The sequence below is a fragment of the Podarcis gaigeae genome (assembly GCF_964106915.1).
Source record: "Podarcis gaigeae genome assembly, chromosome: 10".
Classification (NCBI taxonomy): Eukaryota; Metazoa; Chordata; class Lepidosauria; order Squamata; family Lacertidae; genus Podarcis; species Podarcis gaigeae.
Window position 1 is genome coordinate 20,850,293 of NC_139686.1, and position 11,219 is coordinate 20,861,511.

Sequence of the window (11,219 nt, forward strand, 5' to 3'; positions counted from 1 at the left end):
GGCCACATGTAGACCACTGGTGATGTGTAGACCATGTTTTAGGAACCCTGGAGCATTGTGCTTGTACTCTAAAGGAAAGAAAAAAGTTGAATTGTTCAGATTTGTATCGTTAAATTGACTGGATTAAATTCACATCCAGCAGCTGCGATGGTTAACCACACACACACACACGTATAAAGATGAAGTCAGAGAGGAAAAACAGACTAGCCATGCAGAGAAAGAGCTGTCGAGCTTTGTGACACATTGCGCATAACCTTTCGGTGCTCGGGAGAATTTCCTCGGAAGAAGATCTAACATTGTTTTCCTCTGCACTCTCTATTTCAAGCTTTGTTGAATTCTTTCTAGATGGTATTTGCTCACCCTGTAAGCCACAACTCTCTGAAGCTAAGAACCACCAAGTTGTGCGTGGTTATTGGATTTTTTAGGTGATGGTTTTCTGCCTAAATGACCATGAAATTATTAATTGGTTCTCACCGCTGCTCCTGGGAAAAATGCCATCTGGAAATTTACATTCTGTCACATAGCTGTCCTCTGCAGGAGAGACACTCAGCCCACAACAGCCACCTCAGAATTTATAGGGCCCTCCCAATTTCTGCATCAAAACCGGTTCTTTGGAAAGTTTGCAAGAAACGAATTCCATGATTGGTGCTCATGCACTCAGGGATATGCATGAACTAAAGTACAGTCGTACCTTGGATCCCAAATGCCCTGGAACTCGGACATTTTGGCTCCCAAATGCTGCGAACCCAGAAGTGACTGTTCCGGTTTGGGAATGTTCTTTTGGAACCCAAATGTCTGATAGGGCTTCTGATTGGCTGCAGGAACTTCCTGCAGCCAATCAGAAGCTGCGATTTGGTTTTCAAATGCTTTGGAAGTCAAACGGACTTCCAGAGCGGATTCCGTTCAACTTCCAGGGTACTACTGTATTCAACTTCAATAGTTGAAAAGCGATTAGGCTTGCTTATGTTATAAGAATTTCTAGGTCAAAGTGGGAACCCTCCCCATTGTCTCTTTCCTCAAAAATCCTGTCCTCACAAATCCTGTCTTAAGTGCACATTCAATATATGAACAGTATGTGGGCCTGTGACCTGTGACCTAGATTCAGGAATTAAGTAGTTATAATAACAAAAGAGTGGCCAAAACCCAGATAATGCAATCAGGTAACTTGCCAGACGTGGGACGCAGGTGGCGCTGTGGGTTAAAGCCTCAGCGCTTAGGACTTGCCGATCGAAAGGTCGGCGGTTCGAATCCCTGCGGCGGGGTGCGCTCCTGCTCCTCGGTCCCAGCGCCTGCCAACCTAGCAGTTCGAAAGCACCTCCGGGTGCAAGTAGATAAATAGGGACCGCTTACCAGCGGGAAGGTAAACGGCATTTCCGTGTGCGGCTCTGGCTTGCCAGAGCAGCGATGTCATGCTGGCCACGTGACCCGGAAGTGTCTCCGGACAGTGCTGGCCCCTGGCCTCTTGAGTGAGATGGGCGCACAACCCCAGAGTCTGTCAAGACTGGCCCGTACGGGCAGGGGTACCTTTACCTTTACCTAACTTGCCAGACAGGAGATAAACAACGGACTCAGATTTCTGTTGTAGACCGCCTCTTCTGTGATGTAGATATGATGTATCTGGGGGGTGGTCTTGGGCTACACCCCTTCTGTGATGTATGTATGATGTTTCTGGGGGTGGTCTTGGACTCCAGGGCGGGCAATTTAAAATGTTTATATAAGGGCTTGCACACCATTGTTCTGGGTCCCTCCTCCCTCCTGTGTGTGGTGGGTGAGGACCCTGTTGCAACAGTTAATAAAGATCAGGCTTACTAGCTGCTTTGCTTCTCAAGATTCTCTGGTTGGTCTCTGTTATTTTCTCCTACTGATAGAGAACCTACAAAAAGACTCTATATGGGTTCTTGGGTACCCCATAAGGGAAAAGAAGCAGTTGTTGTTGTTTTTTACTTGTATCACTAAACATCTAAACAGCAAAGTCTCACTTAAGAATATAACAAGAGTCTATTGGATCAGGCCAATGGCCCATCTAATGCAGCGTCCTGTTCTCACAATGACCACTCAGATGCCTCTGGGAAAGCAGCAAGAAGGACCCAAGCACAAGAGCACTCTCCCTTCCGGTGGTTTCCAGCAACTGGGGATTTAGAAACAATGGTATTCCATATAATGTCAGGCACTTCACATTAATTCATTTCCTTATTGCAGACCCTCCAAGTGTCCCCATTTTCCAGGAACAGTCCCGGATTTACAGAAGAAGTTTCTGATTTGATCTGAGAATGTCCCAGTTTTCCTTAGGAAGTCCTTATCTTCTTTGGAGAAATATTGGAGGGTATGGAGTTTTGCGACCCCTGAGCCAAGGAGATAAGTAACTATACAACCTTTAGAAGACATCTGAAGGCAGCCCTGTATAGGGAAGTTTTTTTTAATGTTTAATGTTTTATTATGTTTTTATATACATTGGAAGTCACCCAGAGTGGCTGGAGCCACCCAGTCAGATGGGAGGGGAATAATAATAATAATAATAATAATAATAATAATAATAATAAATGAATAGGACATTCCTATTTTCATTGCAGAAATGTTGGAGGGTATGTTATTGGGTTGTATCCAACTAAGCGATACTCAGAGCATCAAATGACCTTGTGAGCAATTTATCTGAGGCTGTCTATAAATGTAATACGAAATATAAAAAAGCCACAATGAAAGGTCCAGTCATTATGTGTGGGAACAGATTGGATTTTTCCCCCTTCCTGCAAAGGCTTTCCTTTGCACTTCTCTGCAAAGTTTCCTTATGGACAGCTGCCCCAGGAGACATCAGCGTGGAAGTGCAAACTTTGTTTTACACCTGCACTACGTTCCAGTGCAGGATGTCAATTAAAAAGCAAAAAAAAAAAAAAAAAAAAAAAGGGAGGGGGGAGCAGGACAGGCTTTCCAGCAGACTCAATCTGTTTTAATGTGACATTAAAGTTGATTGTGAAAAGAAGCTGACAAGTGATGACTCCATTGCTGCTAGAGGAATGACATCCTCTTTTGTTCGGGGAAAGAATGGAAAGAAGATCTCCGGGCCTTTGTTCCACCTGAGCAGCAGGTGCTTTGCAGCAGCTGCGAAACTGGTATCTCCTGTACATGGTTTCCAAGTTTGCAGAGTTTGTTGTGTACTGAAAAGTAAACTTGCATTACAAAAAGCCCTCTCTTTTATATTGAGCCAGTCCAGGGGAGGCAGGTCCATCAGGGCAAATGGTGGGCAGACCCACAAACCTCAGCCTGCCCCCATCCAGTCTGCCTTCATGCTCACAACAAGTCCAGGGGGTGGGGGCCCAGCTGTCAGCTTCCTTTAAGTCTCACTTTTGCTCTTATATCTAGATTCAGGTAGGTAGCCCTGTTGGTCTGATGCAGTAGAAACATATTAAAAAAATAAATAAAAATGTCCAGTAGCACCTTAGTGACCAACTACGTTTGTTCTTGCACACGAAAGCTCATACCAAGAACAAACTTAAAGGTAAATGGTAAAGGGACCCCTGACCATTAGGTCCAGTCGCGGATGACTCTGGGGTTGCGGCGCTCATCTCGCTTTATTGGCCGAGGGAGCTGGCGTACAGCTTCCGGGTCATGTGGCCAGCATGACTAAGCCGCTTCTGGCGAACCAGAGCAGCGCACGGAAACGCCGTTTACCTTCCCACCGGAGCAGTACTTATTTATCTACTTGCACTTTGACGTGCTTTCAAACTGCTAGGTTGGCAGAAGCAGGGACCAAGCAACGGGAGCTCACCCTGTTGTGGGGATTCGAACCGCCGACCTTCTGATCAGTGAGCCCTAGGCTCTGTGATTTAACCCACAGCGCCACCCACATCCCACAGAACAAATTTATTTGGTCTCTAAGGTGCTACTGGACAATTTTTAAAATTTATTTTGCCCTTGTAGACAGCCATATAGCATCAGTTGTTGGGCAGGTGGTTGCACAAGCAGAGGGGGCGCACACACTGGGGGGCAGGACCTTAGCCCAGCCCCTGCTGAGGCCGGAGGGACCTCACCCCAACTGGAGCAAAGTGGGCCTGCACTGAGTTGTCTGCCTGCCCAACATAGGGAGGGAGGAGCCTGGCAGGCCGACATGGCCCTTGGTTGGCAGAGAGGAACACTAGGTCAGGCTGCACTGGGGGCACCTCTGTGAGGGTGCTTGGTTCGCTGCCACTCAAAAATTGTGTGCCTGGGGTCACGCCCCCTCTGGCAACCCACATGCTTCATCCCTGCTTGTAGAAAACAGAAGGAAGGAAGATGGGGACAGAACTAAGAACTTAACAACGAAAGAAAAGCCTGCTGGATCAGGCCAGTGTGGTGTAGTGGTTAAGAGCGGTGGACTCGTAATCTGGTGAACCGGGTTCGCTTCCCCGCTCCTCTATATGCAGTTGCTGGGTGACCTTGGGCCAGTCACACCTCTCTGAAGTCTCTCAGCCCCACTCACCTCACAGAGTGTTTGTTGTGGGGGAGGAAGGGAAAGGAGATTGTTAGCCGCTTTGAGACTCCTTAAAGGGTAGTGAAAGGCAGGATATCAAGCCCAAACTCTTCTTCTTCTTTGCATGCAGAAGGTTCAATCTAGGGCTAGTCACACTTCTTTGAAGTCTCAGCCTCACTCACCTCACAGAGTGTTTGTTGTGGGGGAGGATGGGAAAAGGAGATTGTTAGCCACTATCCTTCGGGTAGTGATAAAGCGGGATATCAAATCCAAACTCCTCCTCCTCCTCCTCCTCCTCCTCTTCTTCTTCTTCAGGTCAATGCCCCATCTAGACCAGCATCCTGTTCTCACAGTGGCCAAACAGATGCCTGATATCTGTGCTGTATACCTGAAGGAGTGTCTCCACCTGCACCGTTCAGCCCAGACACTGAGGTCCAGCACCGAGGGCCTTCTGGCGGTTCCCTCCCTGCGAGAAGTGAAGTTACAGGGAACCAGGCAGAGGGCCTTCTCGATAGTGGCGCCCTCCCTGTGGAACACCCTCCCATCAGATGTCAAGGAAATAAGCAACTATCTGACTTTTAGAAGACATCAGTGGCAGCCCTGTTTAGGGAAGCTTTTAATGTTTGATGTTTTATCGTGTTTTTAATATTCTGTTGGGAGCAACCCAGAGTGGCCAGATGGGCAGGCCATAAGTAATAATTATTATTATTACATGAGTGAAAATCACTGCACCTCTGGCCTTCTTGTGCGAGGGGTAAGACTGGACGTTGGTGGCCGTGTATTGTACTTTACAGAGGAGAGTCCTCTATTTGAAAGTTTCTATTTTAAGGGCTGTCTGGTCCAAAGCTAAAGAACTTCAAGGAGGGAGAGCAACAGAGCCATTGAAATGATCAATCTATAGTTAGGGCCTGGACAATAGGTTGAGATGTGACACAGACCACCTGATCACAGTCTTCCCCACGATGGTGAGATGTATTCTGTTTAAAAGTACACTGACACCCGTCTAACTCTCCATCTAAGTATACACATCAGTATATTTAAATATTATGCAAATCTGCACCCTCTTTTGCCCTCCTTTTGGGCAGTGCATTTCCTCATTTTGCGTGCTGCATAAGTGGTCCTCCTACCAGGAGAAAAAGAAAGGCAGAATTCCTGTAGCTAGATTGAGTATTTGTCACCCTCTGGGACCATCACAGTACAGTACCTCAGAGGACAAACAAATTCTAAAAAAATCAAGTCCTATAGACATTTGGGACAGAGACCGGGGCTCCAGAGAGCAACATTAATCAAAAGCATTAAAAGAATTGCATTTCAAGAGAAATCTCCATAAGCAGCCTTTGACTACCACCAAAGATCATAAACATCTCCCTCATTCTCCAGATTCTTTGATTTTATGATTGTCACTTCAGGCTTGTGGTTGGTTTTTTAAAAAACAAAAACAAAAAACAAGCCGGGCTGCAATCTGTCACTGTGTCAAAAGATAACGGAACTGCATTCTGTGTATCTAATGCAATTCCTTTTGTTCTCAGAAACCTCTTTTCTCCTCCATTTAAGTCAAAGAATCTCCCGACCCGCTTCCAGGTGAGACACAGATTGTAGCGGGATAGTTGTTCACAGCAGGTACAATGCAGTAGCTTTGCATACTAACAATAACTTCCAAAGGCAGCTGTTTTTCAACCTCTCTAGAAAGGGAAGGAAAAACCCCAGATGGGATAAAGTAAAGTTTTGAATGCTGCAGAAATGAAAAAAGAGAGAGGAGGCGGCGGCAAGTGAGGAACAGTGTGAACGCTACAGGTCAACCCAGGAACGCAAAGAAAGGATGCAGTTGACAGAATCTCATCTCTGGGAAGCGCACAGGGAAATCTTTGACATTAATTTGCAGCGCATTGTGCTACCTGCCCCTCTTTTGGCGAAGCACCTCTGACAGAAAAACCTTTTGAGCTCTGCAAAGCGGGAACGAGAGAGCTCCCTGCTCCCCAAGCAACTGTCTGTTAAGTGAGCGCTGAATTTCCTTAATAGACAAGAGAGAAGAACCAATTTGTGAGCCAACTGTTTGGCAAATCCTCATTATTTATACAGGCCAAGCAGCTGGAGAGTTCTCCACCGCAGGCTTGCTGCTGATCTCAAGACTGTGATGTAATAGAGATATAAATATGAAGCCTCTAGCCACGTTCCAGCAGTCAGCTAAATTGGAGACCACTTCTGAAATTTTCTAGAGCAAGGGTAAGTGGAATCTGTGGCCCCTTCAGATGTAGCTGGACTATCCCATGCTGACTGGGGCTGATGGGAGTTGTGATCCAAGAACATATGGAAGGCCACAGATAACCCATCCCTAATCTTAGACTCTGGACTTAATGAAGCAATGAATGTACACATCCTCATCCATTCCTCTCCACCCTCCACCCAGGGAAGCAAGAGGCATTTTCAAAATTCCACACCATATTCCAGCTAGACAAAAATATTAATGACTGGTTAGGCGTGCAGTCTTGAGTTTTGAAGGCCAGACAGAGGAGGCTAGAAGGGTACCTTGGCCCTGAGGTTCCCCAACTCTGCTGCAAGAGATCTGTTCTCTTATCGTATGATGGCTGTTTCCTCACAAACCTTTCTTCAGAGATTTTCAAATGCCCAAGTATATCATGCCTGTTGCAATATCCTTACCAAATGCTTGTTGACACTTTTGAAGAACTTGAAAAGGTTAGCGAGGCGGGACTTACCTTTCCAGAAGCCATGTCGGCAATTTATCTGTAGCTAGGACTTCTCTTTTTTTAAAAAAAGATATTTATTAAAGTTTTCAATATTAATACAATAAAAATCAAAAAGAAAAAAAGAAAAAATAACAAAAATACAAAAATAAAGATAATTAAAAATACACAAAGTTTCCATTACTTATTTTCCATTAACTTATTTCCCAGACCTCCTCGTACCTTCCTTTTTTGTATTCCAATTCAGATTGTTAGTTCAGCAAATCCTTATCAATAAATTTTAACCTGCTTCTAGACCTTTTTCCCCCATATTCTCTTAAAACGTTACAGCTGGAAACCCCTTAATTTCTATCCAACATCATTCTAAAATTCATTAATTTTGCAATATTTCTGTAAATAGTCTTTTAATTTCTTCCAATCTTCTTCCGCCGACTCTTCTCCCTGGTCTCAGATTCTGCCAGTCATTTCTGCCAATCCCATATAGTCTATCACCTTCATCTGCAATTCTTCCAGAGTGGGTAGATCCTGTGTCTTCCAGTACTTTGCAATGAGTATTCTTGCTGTTGTTGTAGCATACATAAAGAAAGTTCTATCCTTCTTTGGCACCAATTGGCCGACCATGCCCTGTAGCTAGGACTTCTCATTCAATAGGCAAGTTCAAAAATACCCAGCTGTCTTCTGCAGAGTCCTAAGGGGAGAGTCAACCCAAAAGAGAAAGCCTCTGTCCAAGCTTTCTGAAATGGAGAACCAGGTCAGTCACTGACAATGGCAACAAGGATGAAGAGCTCCATCAAGCACCCTCCAATGAGGACTCTAACAGCCATCAAGACACCTGTCTGATGGAAGAACTGTGTGGCAGGAGCTGCTCTGTCTTCCTGGTTTGGACTTGGTCATCAGCTCTGCTCCTGGATCTGATCGGGGGGAGCGGGGGTAAATGCTTCTGGAAAAAGATGGTTGTTCCAACAGCCCAATCTGCCACGGACATTGGTGATGAGTTGCTGCTATTTTAGAAGGCCAGCCCAATCTGCACAGACAGAACTCTGTAACTGCGTTATACGAACTATACCATGGGTCGGCAAACTAAGGCCCGCAGGCTGGATCAGGCCCAATTGCCTTTTAGATCCAGCCTGCAGACAGTCCGGGAATCCAGGCAGGTGGCATAGCGCACGCATGCAATGGTTTTTGCGACTCAGCCAGGCTTGAGGGTAAAAAGGGAGGCCCAAGATACGCCCCTTCTCCATCTGTCACGTGCATGCACAGCAATCTTTTCTTCCAGGGTGGGGGGTGGGGAAGAGGGAAAAGGAGCCACAGTTTGGATTTCCACCATGGAGCTGCGGGTGACTGACCTCAGGAAGGACAGTTGTGGTGGCAGGGGCATGGAGGTGCCTCGGGAGCGATGACTGACTGTGTCTGTGGCAGCGCTGCTCCCCACCAGAGGAAGTGGAGAGTGCCTGGGCGGCTGCACTTTAAAGCAGTTCTGCGCTCTGCTGGGGAGGCCGCTTATTAGTTACACGGTGTGAGTCATGGAAAGGTAAATAGCTGCCGCCTCGTCTTCTCTCACGCGGGGAAAAGAAAGTTTTTGCTTCAGCAGTGCTGGCCTGACTTAGCGTGGCCAACGGCTTTTCACTTCACCCACGCATGTGCACATGCTCTCCAGGGCTGACAGGAATGGCACGCTTACCTCAGCCCCCCACACCACCTTACGAGAGAAATAATAACTGTCAACGCGTAAAACGTGAAGGAAGCAGCATGGGTGTATGAGGGAACCCCCCCCCCAAAAAAAAATCACATTTGAGCAATGTTGGGGTTGGTCCCAAGAAGGGTTTTTGTCAAAAATGCGGGTCATAATCATGGCAACATATAGTCCAGCCCCCTACAAGGTCTGAGGGACAGTGGACTGGCCCCCTGCTGAAAAAGTTTGCTGACCCCTGAACTATACCTTCAAGAACTTGTTCGTAAGGTTGCTTTCACCTCTTCCCTCCCATTCTCTTTTTCCTTGTGTGTCATGTGCACCTAAGGGCAGGGACTGCCTCATTACTGCTTTTCATAAGCTGCTCCGAGAGCCTTTTCTTTACTAAAGGGCAAGGTATAAATGCCTTTAAAGTGAACTTCAAAGCAACACTCAAGGGTGCTACCACCCAAAGTGAAATTTGGGGTGCTATCTGGGGTCGTGCCAAGGGCAACGTTATTCCCCAAAACTTGTGAGCTGGTATCTATACTGTTTTCCTCCGACCTTTGCCAACTTCTCTGTACATCACCATCTTTCCAACATTATAAAAGCCCTAGATGTGTTCACTCCGAACTCTAATTTCAACTGGAAATACCAATTGTGAAATCATTATTCCAAGACTTTTGTATCCTCTTCCATTGTTTTTTGGGGACAATATGGCCAACAAAAGATTAAAAACAAGCTTCCCTGCAGCTAAGTGCTAAGGGTCATAACGAGAGAAATCAGTGCCATTGTTCCTGCATGTGCTTGAGGGCAAGTTGGGTTAATTACAAGGAACTCATCAGCCTATTACAAAAGGACATGATGATATACTTTCTACTCCCCATCACAAGGTAAAGGTACAAAACCTGCAATATGCCATAGCTTTGTCATATCTCTGCACTGCGAATTAAGAGTGAGCTGTCTTTTCTCACAGAAGGGCAACGGTATTAAATGTAAGCTGGGTGAATGATAAGAAACTTGGTTTGGAAAAATCCCCCCCCCCCCGGTCCAAATTTAATTAAAAGTCAAGAGTTCTGTCGGGACAAGTCTAAATGCAATATTGGCAACCATGTGCTAATGTTGGTGCTTGTTATGAATCATTCCAATTAAATTTCTCCACGAACATCACACAAGTGTTTTTTCCAAGTCCTGATTTGAATGGCTCCACAAAGCCATTTGCTAACAACAGAAGAGACGTGTGCCTATCTCCCCAATTTCAGCTAATCTCCCTATACCTGTCATCTGAAGAGGGCCCTCAGCTCCCAGGAACTGCTTTTCTGGGAGTGTAAAGATGTTGCAGTGGGAAGGATTCAGGAAAGTCCCCTTTGCACAAGCGTAACTTTGCTTGTGGTCCTCAGAACCTCAGATCTCTTCCGGTCTCAACTCTACCCTTCCTAAAGTGTTTACAGACCACTCCCATTACTTTATTCAAAAGGCAGGGCCACACGTTTTTCTTCTTCATAAAAAAAGAGAGAACTGCACACAAGAAACCAGAATTCTTTAATTTTTGTATAAATTATGCACATTTGCACAATTGAATTTGCAATTTGCTGCTTTGCACGATTCGTTTGGGCTACACAAATCATGAGAAGAGGCAAGTTCAGGTTGCTGAAACCCAGCACACCAACTACTGGAGACATTTCACTGCCTCTCTTACCAGAGAAAGTATTGCCCACACTCTCTTCAGCGTGACTTTGCAGCCATGAGGACTAGAAGCCTCTTTTTTTGAAAAATAAGTGGCGACATCCTGGGGGAGCTGCATTACGGCCAACTTCACATTCTGTATCCCCACCGAACCACACTTCCAGGGGCAACCATTTGATACTTCTCAAACCCACATTGGTTTTTGAATTGTGCTGCATACTAATCAATAAAACGTGCAATTCTCTGGAAGCTGCACTTTCCCACAGACTCAGTCACCAAGTTAGAGCCACATCTTGTACTCTTCAGTGAGCTATACTGTACCATTTTTAGAGGCACAACCCTTCGTAAGAGCTACTTATGGTGAGCTTCATGGGTTGTTGATGGGAGTTTCCTGTAAAGGGATAGTTGGAACAGAGTGTAAAATCTATGCTTTTCAAATGATGTGTGTAAATAATATGGGAAATTGAAAGAATCTCAGTTCTGTCAGTGAAATAATTTAGAAGGAAAACTGGACACAGTGCAACATGTCTTTTTAAAGGCCCTGCTGTGAATCATTATACACTGCAGAGATGGAGGCTATGGTAGCTTAACTGGAAAAACTATGAAGAAACTATTATAATTCGCAGACCAAAAGGAGCCCTGTGTGTTTCCCAGAGAGGGAGCTCTGGGCCCTGGAATTTCTTTTAGAGTAGGTTTACAACAAAAACACTGCCTAACT